The sequence below is a fragment of the Canis lupus genome, chromosome 24 (genome assembly GCF_011100685.1).
Source record: "Canis lupus familiaris isolate Mischka breed German Shepherd chromosome 24, alternate assembly UU_Cfam_GSD_1.0, whole genome shotgun sequence".
Lineage (NCBI taxonomy): Eukaryota > Metazoa > Chordata > Mammalia > Carnivora > Canidae > Canis > Canis lupus.
Window position 1 is genome coordinate 17545802 of NC_049245.1, and position 15665 is coordinate 17561466.

A 15665-nucleotide genomic window follows, 5' to 3' on the forward strand; every position below is an offset into this window, starting at 1 on the left:
GAGGACTATTCCCTGAAGCAGCTCATGCTGTTTGGATCTTGTTCTTATCAGTACCTGAAAGTAGAAGGCTGGGCATCATCCATCCATACTCCCATTAGGTACAACATTCAGGCTCTGGGTAGCTGCTTGTTGGGGGCAGGCAGGAAAGCTGGGTCCTAGCTACAGATTTCCTGCAAGGTCTCTGATGCTCCAAGGCAGTCACTGCTCCTGTCTAAACTTCAGTGTCCCCTAACAACAAGCAGGGCATTGCAGGAATGTTCTTATTTTTCAGGACGGGCTAGGTTATGCAGAAATAACAACGCCCCCTTCCTCAAATTTCAACTGCTTTCAAAACAAGCCAAGAAAGGTCAAAGTTTATTGGTGATGTCCTCACTGAGGACCCAGAGTGATAGAGCAGTTATTCTTGTTGTCAGTCACTGAGGCAGAGGAAAAAGAACGGAGAAGGCGCACGCTGGTTCTTGCAGCTCCTGCCCGCAAGGGACATGCTTTTCATGGGCCAAGGCATGTCCATGACCAATTTAACTTCAAACAAGCAGAGAAATGCAATTTTATCCTGTGTCTGGAAGGAAAAAGACATGGAACATTTGCAAACAGCTCTGATGACTACTATGCTCTCCATACAGTTTGATACTGTTTTTTGGAGGTTTTATTTTTATTTTTTAAAAATATTTTATTTAAATACAATTTGCCAACATATAGTATAACACCCAGTGCTCATCCCATCCCATCTCTTCCTATAGGAAGCCCAGTGTTCTGCTACAAGCACTCTGTCAATTCCTGGGGTCATCACCAGGGCTACCTCCAGCAAGTCTTGTCCCTACTTCTATGTTACCTGCGGTGGGTTTTTCTCCTCCCTGCTCCAATTTCTGACATGAAAAAAAAAAAAAAGAAAAAGAAAAAGATGCCTTTTCTTTGATTTCTCCTGCATTTATTCACACAAAGCATCTTTGTGCAGAGCCGACTTTGCTGAAGGTTTGCACGGGGAGAAGGATTACATTACAGAACTTAGACAACCTAAAAATGAATATCAGGCATTCCTGTTCTCCTGGAACTTTGGGTCACCCTGCCATTGGAAATTTCTCTTTGTGCTTGGCTCTACAGGTGAAACTTTGCCACTGGGTATAAATCCTCTCCTGCTGGCTTCTATCTACTCTTTATTTGTAGAATAGTTCTCTTTTGGCCTCTATTTGGCCCCAGGGATGTGTTGCATACAGACATTCAGTGTCTGCTAAACAGAGCACATCTACTGTGGGTCCTGGGCAGCTCAGAAGACCTGGCAGAGGCTCTGAAATTCCATTCCCCACCCTCAGCCCTGGTCCCCTCCATAAGTAGAAGGGAGCAGTATAGAGATTTATGTGCCCAGGAATACAGGCATTGCTGCCTTGCCCTCGCTCCATCCCTTAAAAGGCAGAAGTTGCTTAAGTCAGTTTTGGTTTTAAATAACTCTCTCTCTCTCTCTCTCTTAGACAGACTCACTGTTTTTGTGAAGCATGCACATGTGAATGCCAGGTTACATGTCCCCTACCGGCCACCCATGGGGACTGTGCTAGGCTCCTCTTCATTTTACAGATGAGAAAACTGAGCCTGGGGAGGACGAGCTGGGTCTCCCACACAGCCCCCACGTGGAACACAAATCTGGTCTGTAGAACAAATCACCCTTTCTCTTTGGTCAAACAGTGTCTCTCTGACCTCATGCCCTTTACAAGAAAGGTCTCTGCTTCAAAGAATTCCAGAGAAACCATAAAAATTTCCTGAAGGAGTGTTTTCTGCCATCATTTGCCTTTTATCTTCTTCTTGAAATACATTTTTAAACCAACAAAGGCTTGGCCACCAAGTTCCAAGCTCTGGCATCTGCCCCAGGGGGAAGAGCAGAGAAGATGCAGAAGAGCTTGTATCAGAGCCCATGGAGGGTACCACTGTGCCGGGAGAAGCAGGGCTTCCTGACGCCCATGGGCTCGCAGAGGCTCCTGGCCCCCTGGGGGTGTCACAGGAGTGGGGCCTGACGGCGGGGTGTGGAGTGGGCTGCTCACAGTGGCTTCCCGGGAAGCTTACCAAGTGCCATCTGTCCATACGGGGCAGTTAATGAACATTCCCTTACACTTCCCTCTCATTCCCCCAGGAAAGTTCTGCTCCGTCCTACTGCAAAGTGGCATGGTTTCTCGGCTCACACATGCTGGGGCAATTCACTGACCTGACTGTGTAGGCTCGATTCCTTCCACTGGACTTTACACCTTGAGAAATGCTCAAATATCCCCATTTCACAGACGGGGAAGTGGAATCCCAGGGAAGTAAAGAACTCAGGTCAGATCTCCCAACTCCTTAGTAACCAGGGAGAGACTAGTCCCCACATCACCTGCACTCCAGGCCTGAAAGGCTCCTGGACCCCATGCCTGCCAGGGTGTGGCAACCAACATCAACTCCAGCAGACCTCACAGTCAGACGCAGGCACCCCGATGCCTGATGCCTCCAGCAGGGTCTCATTAATGAGGGGAGGGTTGTGTTTCCCTCTAGGGGTGTCTGGGACCGACAACAATTCTACCACAAAGTAATGCTATTCTCTACTCTGTGAGAGGGCATAACACTCCCCATTGTGAGCTAGTGGTGTCATTGTTTCTGAAGAATTGTTTTGAAAATAATTTATACAGGCAAAATTCCTGGTCTGGGGCTGTGTCCATGCTACAGGGACGCCATAATAAATTATATTGGATCTGAAAATACCATGTGTTTTCCTTACTGGATTCACTTTGCAAGTCTGCATTTTCTAAGAATGTAAAAGAATGTGCTTCAGAAAAAGCTGGATACTAAAGAAAGGGAAAATGCTCCAAGATGATAACACTCATGCAGTTTCAAAGGGTCTGGTGCTGGTGGTGACTATTGAGAAGTGGCTTTAAACATTCTCATTTTCAGAGTATCTCCTTCCTCATCAGCTCTCGTCCAGCCTCCCTGCTGTGCAGGAAGCAGAAGGTTCCTGATTTTCCCTGTGCTATGAACTATGAACGGGAAAACAAATCCACAATGGTACAGTGACTCACTGCAGGGTACTGCTTCCCAGGCTTGGCACGAGGTTGCTGCAGTGGATCTCTGGCAATCCCTCCCCCTCTTTTGCTTCCCTCACCACAGGCATTACCATATTGCAGTGTAATGGGAAAAGCTCTGAAGATCTGAGTTCAAATCTTGCCTCTGCCAGTGACTGCTGAGGGATCTGGGACACTTTGCTCAGCTTTGAGGTTCAGCTTTTTCATCTATACAATGAAAGCAATGGAACATCGACCAGGAATAGAGGAGAAAAAAAAATATGGGTTCATTTTCATAATAGGGACAGTTAATCACACATAAACTACTTCTGAAGGATTTGTCTCTAAAGGACGGAGGCAGGAGGCTGCCATTTTGCTTGCCCAGAGTCCATCCAAAGAAGGGTGGGTGGGAGGCAACCCCACTTCCTGCTATGGAAATTGGGGAAATATTTCTTTTTCCATGTCTCCTGACAGCTAAATATGGGCTCATGGCCTAAACATGGCAAATCAGGTCTTCAAGGCTAGGATTTTGTTTTTTTGTTTGTTTGTTTTTTAAATATTTTTTTTAAAGATTTTATTTATTTATTCATGATAGTCACACAGAGAGAGATAGAGAGGCAGAGACACAGGCAGAGGGAGAAGCAGGCTCCATGGAGGGAGCCTGATGTGGGATTCGATCCCGGGTCTCCAGGATCGCGCCCCAGGCCAAAGGCAGGCGCCAAACCGCTGCACCACCCAGGGATCCCTAGGATTTTGAATCTAGAGAGTAATACAAAGGGATGGGTCTTTTGAAGGTTTTTCCATGTAAATGGGTAGAATTGAGTGAATGCCAGACATGGCAACATATGTGGGCTGTGTAGGGGTGCCCACTAGAGCAGGCACCAAGTGTCCAGCAATTGGGGTCTCATGGGCAGACTATTCCTGTTGGCTCTTTGTCTTCCAGTGTCTTCTGTGAGCTGCTCAATTCAGCTGTGAGAAACTCAACTCAGGCATTAAGTTAAGGGGAAGCAGTTTCTGTTGCTTCTAGCCTATAGTTCTGACTCACAGATTGTCTCAAATGCTACAGTCAGAAGATGGCACAAACCTGATCCTTAAAACATCAATTGTTTCTCAGTTGTAGGCCAAGTAGGAAATGGACAGTTTGGTTCTTCAGAGTTTGACTTGACCATGGTTTCTAGGTCTGTTTTTCCATGGGTCTTACTCAGAAGAGAGTGGTCAGCATTCATTAGTAGTCAATTCTCATTCATTGAGCTCCTACTGTGTCCAAGAGATTCAGATCTGAATTCAGACTCAGTGAGCACCCAGGTAAAGTCACGCTTTCTTTCATCCACTACAGCTTTCTAGTTACCCCCAAAATTCAGCTCCTAAAGCTTATAACTGCTGACATCTTCACCTTTAATTACCAATTTTCAAAATAGCCATTTCAAATGGTGATGAATTTGGGTTTTTTTTCCTGTCTCTCTCTCTCTCTCTCTCTCTTTTTTTTTTTTTTAGGATAAATCAACTGTCAATGACATGATTGGGTCATTTGGAAAAGTTTGAATATGACCTGGATATTGATGACACAAAAATGTACTATAATAGTGTAGATTGTAACCCGAAAAAGGACATTAACAAAATACCATGATTTCCTTTATTACATATATATGCAACACGTACACAAGGAAAGATCTGGAAGGGTATGCACCAGCATGCTGCAATATTTTCACCCTGGTGGTGAGAATGTCTTAATTACTAAATGCTTGCTTATCCATATTTTCTGATTTTGTACAATTTACCTGTACTACTTTGATACTAAGGAAAGGCTATTTTTAAAAAGAAAAGAAAATGAAATAAGCCATCTAGCACAATACCAGCAAAAGCTAGGTGATCTAGAAATAGAAGCTATTAAGGAAGGTCTCCTTACTAAGACAACTACTTATAAGTATTTGGTAGTTACCAATTACTTATAAAAAGATGATACACTATCTAGAGCAAATTTGGAGACAATAAATGTTTGGATATAACCAGATAGCTTAACTGTCCCAACCACCATTTAGTCTAACTCTGTTTTGTGGCCTCTGATTAATAACCAGTAGCTTTTTCTTCACAATATTTTCTGGCTATCTTTCAACAAATGGAATTGTTGAACAATTTCATTGAACAGCCTCGTATTTAATAGACAAAAAGTTTTTCATTCCATGAATGTGCCATCATTTATGTCAAGGTTTCTCACCCTCAAAACTGTTGATATTTGGGGTGGATAGTTGTCTGTTGTCCTGTGCATTGTGGAATATTTAACAGCATCCCTGATCTCTGCCCATACAATGCCAGTAGCACTCCTTTCTCCTCCAGGGTATCAATCAAAAATGTCTCCTGACATCATGAAACATCCCTTGGTGGGAAAAACCCCATACACATCCATGTTTGACAACCAGTGCTTTAACCACTTCCCTACTGGTGGATCCATAGGTTGTTACACATTTTCCCTACTACAAATAATGCTATGCTAAACCTATAAAGATATACATCTTTGTCCTTTTGATTATTTTCTTAGAATAAGTTCCTAGAAATAAAACATCCAGATGAAATATAGCGACACAATCAGATCAGACTGCCTCCCCTATAGGTTATATCTATACTCCCAGCAGCAGGTATATAGGCACCACACACCCCCATGTTACCTTTGAGTATTTTATTCTTGCTAGTATTTGCCAATCCAAACATTTTATAATAGTATATAAATATTATTTTCCATACAAAGGATAGCATTTTGTGTTATTAGTTATTTGTATTTCTTCTTTTTTGAACTGTTGATGGCATTTACCCATTTTATTCAAAAGTGCTTATCTAAATATTTAAATATTAATGACGCTAATTAACCCTTTGTTTATTACCCATACTGCAAGAATATTTCTTTTTTTTGAGAGAGAGAGCACGCACACACGCACCAATTGCTGGGGGAGGGGCAGAGGGAGAAGGAGAGGAAGAATCCCAAACAGATTCTCAACTGAGTGTGGAACCCAACGTGGGCCTCAGTCCCACCACCCTGAGATCATGACGTGGTCCAAAATCAAGAGTCGAGCAATTAGCTGACTGGGTCACCCAAGCACCTCTGCAGGAACATTCCTAGTTTACTAATTACATTTTAAGTCTATGATTTTTGTTACTGTACTGAAAATGTTATTTTTCATTCATAAAATCTTACCAGTTTTCCATTTTGGGTTTTTGGATGTAGTGTCTGCTTAGAAAAGTTCTTTCCTACCCAAACATTATTAAATGGTCAGCTGTTTGTGTCTACACAATATTTTGTCTAATGATTTAAAATACCAACATTATTAAATACTAAATTCTGCATCTGGATGTCTACTTCATTGATCTATCTGTTTTGTCCTACCACATTCTTATCGTTGACTTGGTTTTAAAATATCTTTTAATATCTGGAAAGACAAGTCTCTTTGTATCAATTTTCTTTGAAAAATTGGATGTTCTTGGGGCACCTGGGTAACTCAGTCGGTTAAACATCTGCTCCTTGATCTCAGCTCGGGGGTTGATCTCAGGGTTATGAGTTCAAGCCCCACGTATGTTCTCATATAGTGACTTACATTACATTTTTCCAGGATAACATTTTACTAGTATTTTTCCCTTTTAAAGAAAAAGATGATATATGTTTTTTAAGGTTTCACTAATAGCAAAAATATTCAGAGTATAACAGCTTGAGAACTTGTGCTAGCCTCACCTTTCTTTGCAAAATCTTTAGAAATGAGAGAAATGATATTTTTGAAAGAATAAATCCATGGAAATACCAGGGAACAAAGAGTGCCAGGTGGACCAGAAATTCTGAGGCATATCTGAATGATATAAAAGACAGATGGAATTGGATTGAGAAAGGAAACCACAGCCCAAAATGCATTCACAGAAACTTGTTTCAAAAGGTAAGAGTACCCTAGATGCATAAAAGTCAATACATGAAATGAACAGATCGAAGACACACCAAAGGAAAATTCTATGGAGATCACCTCTATCTTCTTCCTGTCCCTCTTCCTCTCCTAACACTGAGTGCCAGTACTTTTAAGATGTGGATTTATGATCACATGGGTTGGGATTTGAGCCTCATGTCCTGTGCATCACAGGGAGCCAGGAAAATAATGATCTATCCCATGAATGAAGACAGAAAATCCTTGCCTGTTTATCCTTCCCAAGCCATCTAATGAAATAGAAATAGTCACTAGTGAGTGACCAGAACATGGATTTGTGCCAAGTTTGGGCATAAGCCTGATTCCCATGCTCCTGGCAGTACAGGGAGAAAAAATAGGTGATGGTGGGGAATAAACATTTAATGTTTACCATTAAAAGACACATTTCTAATGACTCATTGCTTGAAGAAAAATTCAATGTGAAAATCATAAAATATTTAGGACAAATAAGAATGAAAGAAGGCAAAATTTATGGAGTGCTGCATAAATGATATTGAAGGAAAACATATCTATTAGATGTCAGAGCTTCTAGACTGATTCTCCGGTATTTATCTGTTCTCTTTATCAAAGAGTAAAAAGATGGGTCTTTTTCCTCTCTATTTTGGGGAAATTTCCTTGGCATTAACCTCCAAGATCATTTATTTATTTTTTTTAAATTTTGCCAACTATGTATTTAATTTTCAAGAGGTCCTTTCTGGTTCCCTGATTGTTCCATCTTATAACAACCTATACTTCCTTTATGGATGCCACGTCTTATCAAATATATCTGTTAAATGTAAGGATGTTTTTAAAGTCCATTTTGTTCACTGAATTATTTGTTTCCTCAGGAGTATATTATCAATGAAAATATATTTTCTCAATGGCCTACACTTTGCGAGACATGGCTCCAGGCACTCTATGGAAGAAAGCAAAGAGTCGCTGCCCCCAGGGACCACTAATGTTCTATTTAAGGGAGACAGAAAATTAACTTATAAACAACTAAATGAGATAATTTCAGGTGTTGATAACTGTTATGAGAAATAAATGCAAAAACTGATTCAGAACCTATGACTCCAACAGGGTTTGGTTAACTGCCATGGGGAGTAACCACCCAGGACACAGCACAGAGACATAAACAGATGGAAATATGATGAGAGATTGGACATAAATATGATGGATTAAGAAGCTGCAACATATGTTAAATAGTTCTTTTACTTTTCCATGTCAATTTTAAAATAATCTTGTCCATATATACAAAAAAAAATCTTACTGGGATTTTGATAGATATTGTGTTAAACCTCTATATCGATGAGAAGACTCTATGTCTTTACTACATTGATTCCTCTAATCCATGAACACAGAATATTTCTCCCATTTATTGAGATTTTCTTTGACTTCTTTCATGAGTGCTTTATCGTTTTCAAAATCAGTCTTCTTTTTTTTTTAGATTTTATTTATCCATTCATGACAGACACAGAGAGAGAGAATCAGAGACACAGGCAGAGGGAGAAGCAGGCTCCATGCAGGGAGCCTGACATGGGACTTGGTCCCAGGTCTCCAGGATCACACCCCCGGCTGAAGGCAGCGCTAAACCGCTGAGCCACCCGGGCTGCCCCAAAATCAGTCTTCTATATGTTTCATCAAATTTCAGCCTAAGTTAATTATTCTGTAGCCTGAGCAATTGTAAATGGTATGACATTAAAAATTTTTGTTTTCCTTATATACATTGCGAGGATATAGAAATGAAATTGATTTTTGGGTGTGGTCTTGTATCTCAAGAAATTGCCAAATTTACTTAGTAGTTCTGGGAGGTCTTTGGAGATTCCGTGGGCTTAGTACTTATTTAGACCATCATGTATTTGCAAAGAGAAGCAGTTGTATTTTCTTTTTTTCTGATATTTGTGCCCTTTATTTCTTTTTCTGTCCTTATTGCAGTGGCTTAAAATTCAAGGATTATGTTAAATATCAATGGTTTATGTCTTTTGCCAAATTGGGGGATTTTCAGCCATTATTTCTTTGGATACTTTTTCAGCTCCACTCTGTGCCTCTTCCCTTCTGGAACTGCCATGGTACGGACGTCACATCTTTTGTTATACTCCCACATACCCTTGAGGCTTCATTCATTATTGTCAGTCTACTCTCTGTTCATTTTGGGCAATTACTCTTGTTCTATCTTCAGCAGCTCTAATTCTTTCCTCTGTTCTCTGCATTCTGCTGTTAAGACCAACTACTAAGTTTTTCACTTTAGTCAGTGTACATTTCAGTTGTAAGATTTCCACTTTGTTTTTGTTTTCTATTTCTTTGCTGAAACTTACTATTTTTTTTTCATTTGTTTTAAGCATGTCCATAATTGCTCATGAAGCATTTTTATGGTGGCAGATACAGATAATTTTACCTAGTCATCTGTGTAATTTCAGTGTTGGGATCTGTTGACTGACTTTTCTCATTCAGTTTGAGATAGTCTCGGCTCCTGGTATGATATACATGATTTTTTTATTGATCCTGGACATTTTGGGTACTATTTTTTGAGACTAGATCTTATTTAAATCTCATGTTTTAGCAGGTCTCTGATGACATAGCTCTGGTGGCTGAATGGAATGCTGTCTCCTTAACTCCAGTTGGGTTTAGAAATCCAGGCTCTCCAGTCAGCCTCCAACGACACCCAGGTAGGAAGACATGCCTCGTTACTACATGGTGAGGGTGGTAGTCTAGGCTGTCCACATGGACTCCACAGACTTTGGTGGAGGGAGGGGGACCTTCATTACTACTGAGCAAGGGTGAAAGTGCTGACTTCCTACTATATCTCCCTTGACACCACTCTAGTGGGGAGGGACAAAGGTGCCTCAATATTGCCAGGTGCAGAGGGTACCCAGGTGATATCAATTGGCAGTGTGGAGGGGAGGAGTTTCTAACCTAAAGTCTGGGTTCCCCATTTGACCTTCTCCAAAAGTACATGGTAATCACTGACCCATAGTGACACCAAGACTGTTGGAGCATCTCATAACAACCTTCTGAGAGTACAAGAGTAGGGACTTTTCTGGCAATGGTAGAGATGGGGATATAGCTTTTTCTGTGGTGTTTGGCAGGAGTAGCATTGTCATTGTCTAAAAGTTTTCTGTCCTTCTCTTTGTCTAGAGAAAGCAAGCTCTTCTTGGGGCTTCATTGGTCTCCATTGATATTTCCAGGTGCCAGCTTCTCCATTATCCATCTGGGATATAATTAGGCAAAATGAAAACATGGAGAATTCAACACCGGGTCATTCTCTGGGTTCTCCAGTCCCTACTTGGTCTTCTTTCTTAGTCTTCTTATGTTTGTTTTATACATAATGTCAAGGGATTTTAGTTGTACTTAGGGGTAGAGAACGGGGGAAAATATATCTATTCCATCTTCCCAGAAGTACAAATCCCTTGACTAAATTTTACCAAGCAAAATCTTGTTATATGCTATCTAAAAGACAGACCCCAAGACAAAAGGCACCTAAAAGTTAAACATAAAAAGATTTGAAAATGTATACCAACAAGTCGTAGCCAAAATAATCAATATCAGATAAAATACAATTTATAGTGGAAATCATTAACAGATATAGATAATATATAATGATAACAAGGAAAATTCCATCTCATAATAACAGGGTGCCTGGGTGGCTCAGTTGGTTAAGGCCCAACTCTGGATTTTGCCTCAGGTCATGATCCCAGGGTTGTAAGATCAGTCAGTCTCCACATTCAGCCTGTAGTCTTCTTGTCCCTCTCTCTCTGCTCCTCCCCTGCATGTGCTTTTTCTCTCTCTCTAGAATGAATAAACAAAATCTTTAAAAAATATATAACAAATACAAAGAACTAATGATACTGACTTGAAAAACAGAAAAATTGACAGAATTTCAAAACAAAAATTAACAAATCCACATTCAGAGATGCTACTAGTAAACACTTTGTTCTCAAAAGCTGATAGATTAAGCCTAACCAAAAAAAATTTAGAATAAGTAGTTGACACAATGAAAACACTTGATTAATGGGCATTTAGAACGCTGCACCCAAATTTAGTGCTTATCCCTTCCTTTTAATCACACTAGGAACATATGCTTAAGAAGCAAGCATTGCCCACATGCCCAGGAATCTCAGCCAGTTTTAAAGAGTGGGTAACAGACATATCAATTAATCTGATCAAAATACAATGAAAATAGCAATCAGCAACCAAAATATACCCTTCAAAGAAAAGAAAAATTCTTTCTATTTAGACACTAGAAGGCACAGTTCTAAATGACTCACTGCTTAAGAGAAAAGCACCATGACAATCATGCAATATTTAGGAGTGAATGACAGAGAAAGAAAGCAAATCTGTGGGGAGGCAGTAATAGAACTCCTGGATTAATTCTCTGTGGTGCTTAACTGTTCTTTTTATCGGAGGGTGAAGCAATATGTCTTCTGTCTCTCTAGTCTGGGAAATTTCCAGACATGATCTTCAAGTTTCAACTATTACATTTTTTTTGTTTATATTTTACCAATCACACAAATTTAACTTCCAGAAAACCTTTTTTGTTGTTGTTCCTTAATTGTTCCATTTAAATAGCAGCTTGTTTTCATTTTATATCTGCAACATCTTTTTTTAACCAACTTTATTTTTTAAAGATTTTATTTATTTATTTGAGAAGAACACGCACAGAAGAGAGAGCATGAGCAGGGGAAGGGGCAGAGGGAGAAGACTCCCTGCTGAGCAGGGAATGAATGTGAGGCTTGATCCCAGGACCCTGGGATCATGACCTGAGCCAAAGGCAGATGCTTAACCAACTGATCCACCCAGGTGCCCCTAGCTGCAACATCTTGTTAAATTTATCTGTTAATATTAATTTGAGTGTTGTGGGGGGCATAGTGTTTTACATTGTTACATTCACTGAATTACTTACTTTCCCACCAGTCTGTTATGTTTGCTTTCCTGGGTTTCTGCTGGTTTTCTTCATATGTGTCTTAGTTTGGTTATCTCTAAAAGCAGATCTTGAGACAAGGATTGAGTGCAAGTAGTACACTTATTAACCATCTGTGATGATTCCAGTTTTTATCTATTACAAATAAAGCTGTGACAACCATTTGTGTAGAGGATTTTGTGTGAACATAAATTTTCATTCTTAGGGATACATTCCTGAGTACAATTGCTGAGTTACATAGTAATTGTATGTTTAATTCTATAAAGAAACTGTCACATGGTTTCAGAAGTGGCTAAACCATTTTACATTCCCACCAGTAATGCATGAGGGATCCAATTTTTTTGCATCCTGACCAGCATTTGGTGTTGTCACTATTTTTATTTTAGCGACTCTGATACGTGTGTACTGATAACAGTGGTGGTTTTAACTTGCATTTCCCTGACAGCTAATGATGTTGGACATCTTTTCATGTGCTTATTTGCCATCTATACACCCTCTTTAGAGAATTTTTTTTTCATGTTTGTTGTCCATTTTCTTTCTTTTTTTTTTCTTGTCCACTTTCTAATTTACTGTTTGCTTTTTACTATTGAATTTTGCTAGTTTTCTTTTTCATATATTCTCCATAATACTCCTTTGCCAGGTGGGTGGTGTGCAAATATTTTCTCCCAATCCCTTTTCATCCTCTTCACTTGAACTTGCACAGAACAAAAGTTTTTGACAGTATATATATTTGTTTTTATCTTTCTAAAAGAAAGAATCAAATTTATGTAATATTTGGGGAGTTAATTTTTCTGCTTAATATTTCCACAATTCATCAAATTGTAGCCATATTACCTTTATATTGACAGCTATATTATTGTGTGACTATGCCATAGTTTTTCCGATCCTCAGTGATGGGCATTTGGGTTGTTTTCAGGGTTTAGTTGCATGAACAATGATGTTATAGACATCTTATACATACTTTCTTCTGTGTATATGAAAGAATTCCTATTGGCATGTTCCTAGGAGTGGAATAGTTCATCTGTAGAATTGAGTCAACCTGGGGACAGGGTTCAGCAACCTTGTCATCTATGGTTGTGTTTACCTCAGACCCAAGTCTTTTTAATCTTTCTTGTGCCTCTGTTATTGACATCTTTGTCATTTCTGTTTTTTCATTATTTTTTATTTTCATACTAGTAAAAATTGAAGACATTTGGGAGATTAGCAGATGGTAATAAAATGCCTATTATCTTTTGTTGTCATCGTTTAATAAAAGAAACAAAAAATTAGGAAGGCTCTAATTTCAGAATGAAGGACACTCTTCCCAAAAAAAGATAGTTGGCACCTATACTCACATCTAAAAATGATGATATTTTCATTATTTGAAAACAGAAAAAATATATACATTTTTAATTTTAATTTTATACATTAAAAATTTTTAATTTTATAATTTTATACTACATAAGATATAATTTTTTCCTTGGTGGGAGTGAGCCAGCATGTGACAATATAAAACATATTAGTGATTGGTTAAACTTCTTTGGTTAAATAGTTTCTAGCCCAGTCATTGTCAAAAATGGAGTTTCAAATAGAAACCAATAAAAAAGATGGAATCAATACTCAAAGTCACCTGTAATGGTTAATTTTATGTGTGAACTTGTCTGGGCCACCAGCTGCCCAGATACTCATTCAAGCATTATTCTGGGTGCCTCTGTGAGGGTGTTTTTGGATGAGTTTAACATTTGAATTGGTAGACTGAATTCACATGGGTGGGCCTCACCCAGTCAGTTGAAGGCTCAAATAGAACCAAAATTCTGACCTTTCTATGAGTAACAGGGACTCCCTCTTGCCTAGTCAGAGGTTTGAGCTGGACATCAGTCTTTGCTGCCTTTGTATTTGAACTGAAATATTAGCTCTTCTTGGGTCTTGAGACTGTAGCTTCCTGGGTCTTGAGACTTAGCCTCCAGAATTATCTGATCTGATGCCTATAAAAAAATAAATATGTAAATGTGTACATATATAATTTATATGTGTATATAGTGATATATGTATATATATATATTTATTATAAAGAATAAATTTGATTTATTATCAAGAATCACATGATGATAGAGGCTGGGAAATTTCAAGATCTACAGTTAGAGAACCAAGAGAACTGATTGTGTAAGTTCCAGTTGAAATATATAGTGATATATAGATATCTTCTTGGTTCTACTTCTCTTAGAAACCCTGTATAATAACCATCTTAAGCCATCTCACTTAATTTGGAAACTTCTAGGTGCTCCAGAGAAACAGGGAACAATAGGCTCTGTGGTCCTCCTGCCTTTCCTCAGTAGGCCTGGGAACTAAGAATGAGGGGACAAGGCTAATACTATACTTAGGAGGTTACTAGGAAGATCTTTAGGGCTCCCCTACTCCTTAGTAGCCCATGAGGCCTGTGAGGTTGGGGTCCTGTCTGCACAAGGCAGTGTGCTCAGAAATATCTCTGAGAGGGAGCTGTAGGCCTCTAACAAGCAGAAGGATATTTGGAGCTCATTGCTCCATTGAATGAAGGCTGCTTCAGTGACTGCCTCCAAATCATCAGCATAAGAACATAAACTTCTAGTGCACCTGGGTGGCTCCATCACTCGGTCAAGCATCCAACTCTTGATTTCGGCTCAGATCATGATCTCAGAGTCACAAGATAGAGCCCTGCATCAGGCTCTATGTGGAGCCTGCTTAGGATTATTTCTCCCTCTCTATGCCCCTCCTCACCATGTTCTCTCTCTTTCTCTCTCTCTCTCTCACACACACACACATACTCTCTCTCTCTCTCAAATAAATGAATAAATCTTTAAAAAAAGAACATAAGCTTCCTTATATCATGATATAATGTAAATACACAACCATAAGTGAAGTTATGTCTCCACTCTGTCTACCTCCTCTTCCCACCTAGGTTGAGCTGAGATGTCCTCTGGCAAACCTTCAGCATCCTGCCTTTTACAGATTACTTCCTATATTATTTTTTTAGAAACTACTTTCTCAAATAACTCAAATCCTTTTGCCCCATAACAGTCTAAAGCACCATTTAGAGTAAGTTTTCAAACAGAGCGTTAAAGTGGTCTCATAGCAACATTACAAAATTACCTCTCAGACTGCCTGATAATTGTCATTTTCATCCAAGGAAAACCAGGGACATTGCCCAGGGACACGGAGGGTGGGCGGCAAGAAGAGAATCTTCAAGGCCTAATTCCTGGCTCACAGTTCTGAATTTGAAACACCTGACCTGGCTGCATATTTTGGACAAGCTTAGTTCACACTTTCTCAAATGGCTTTTGCATCCCTATTTTTAAAAAAAAAAAACTAACATTCTTCAGAAGGAGCCCTTGAAACACAAAGCTTCTCAAGTCTCTGTTGGTGGGCAGTAATTTTCCTATTCAGTTTGTGCTATGTGGGGAAAAAATCATCACAATTCTAGAAATTATCATTTTTAAGTACCAGCACCATGCTGGGTATTAATTGAGGCCCTCTGGACAATGGCTACACCTGGATGCTGGTGGGCGAGGCAAGGGCAGCTGCTTTCAGAGTTCTGCTCTCAGGCTCCACTCTGCTGGAAAGAGCAGGTCCAAGAAGCTTGGCACTGGGAGGCTATGGGGAATGTGTTCCCAACCTCCATAACATTTTTATTTAAAACCACTAGGCACACAAGACCCTGCATGCTCGCAAAACACTTAGGGAAACTGAAGTATAAATTAGTGGCTTTCCTCTTACTTAGCAGAAGATACAATGAACTTTAAAAGCTAATTTTCTTACTATTAAGAAAACAGACTAACATGGAAT

At 39.5% G+C, this 15665-nt stretch overlaps 1 long non-coding RNA gene across 1 annotated transcript in view; it reads right to left on the reverse strand.

Moving 5' to 3' along the window:
- Positions 1-295: 295 nt before the first annotated feature.
- LOC119865540 overlaps positions 296-15665 on the reverse strand; it is a 43909-nt gene continuing 28539 nt past the window's right edge. Inside the window, exons 2-3 of the long non-coding RNA XR_005377364.1 lie at positions 13666-13831; positions 296-559 (exon numbers count right to left, since the gene is read on the reverse strand). This is a non-coding gene — a long non-coding RNA (uncharacterized LOC119865540). The remainder of the gene's footprint in view (positions 560-13665; positions 13832-15665) is intronic.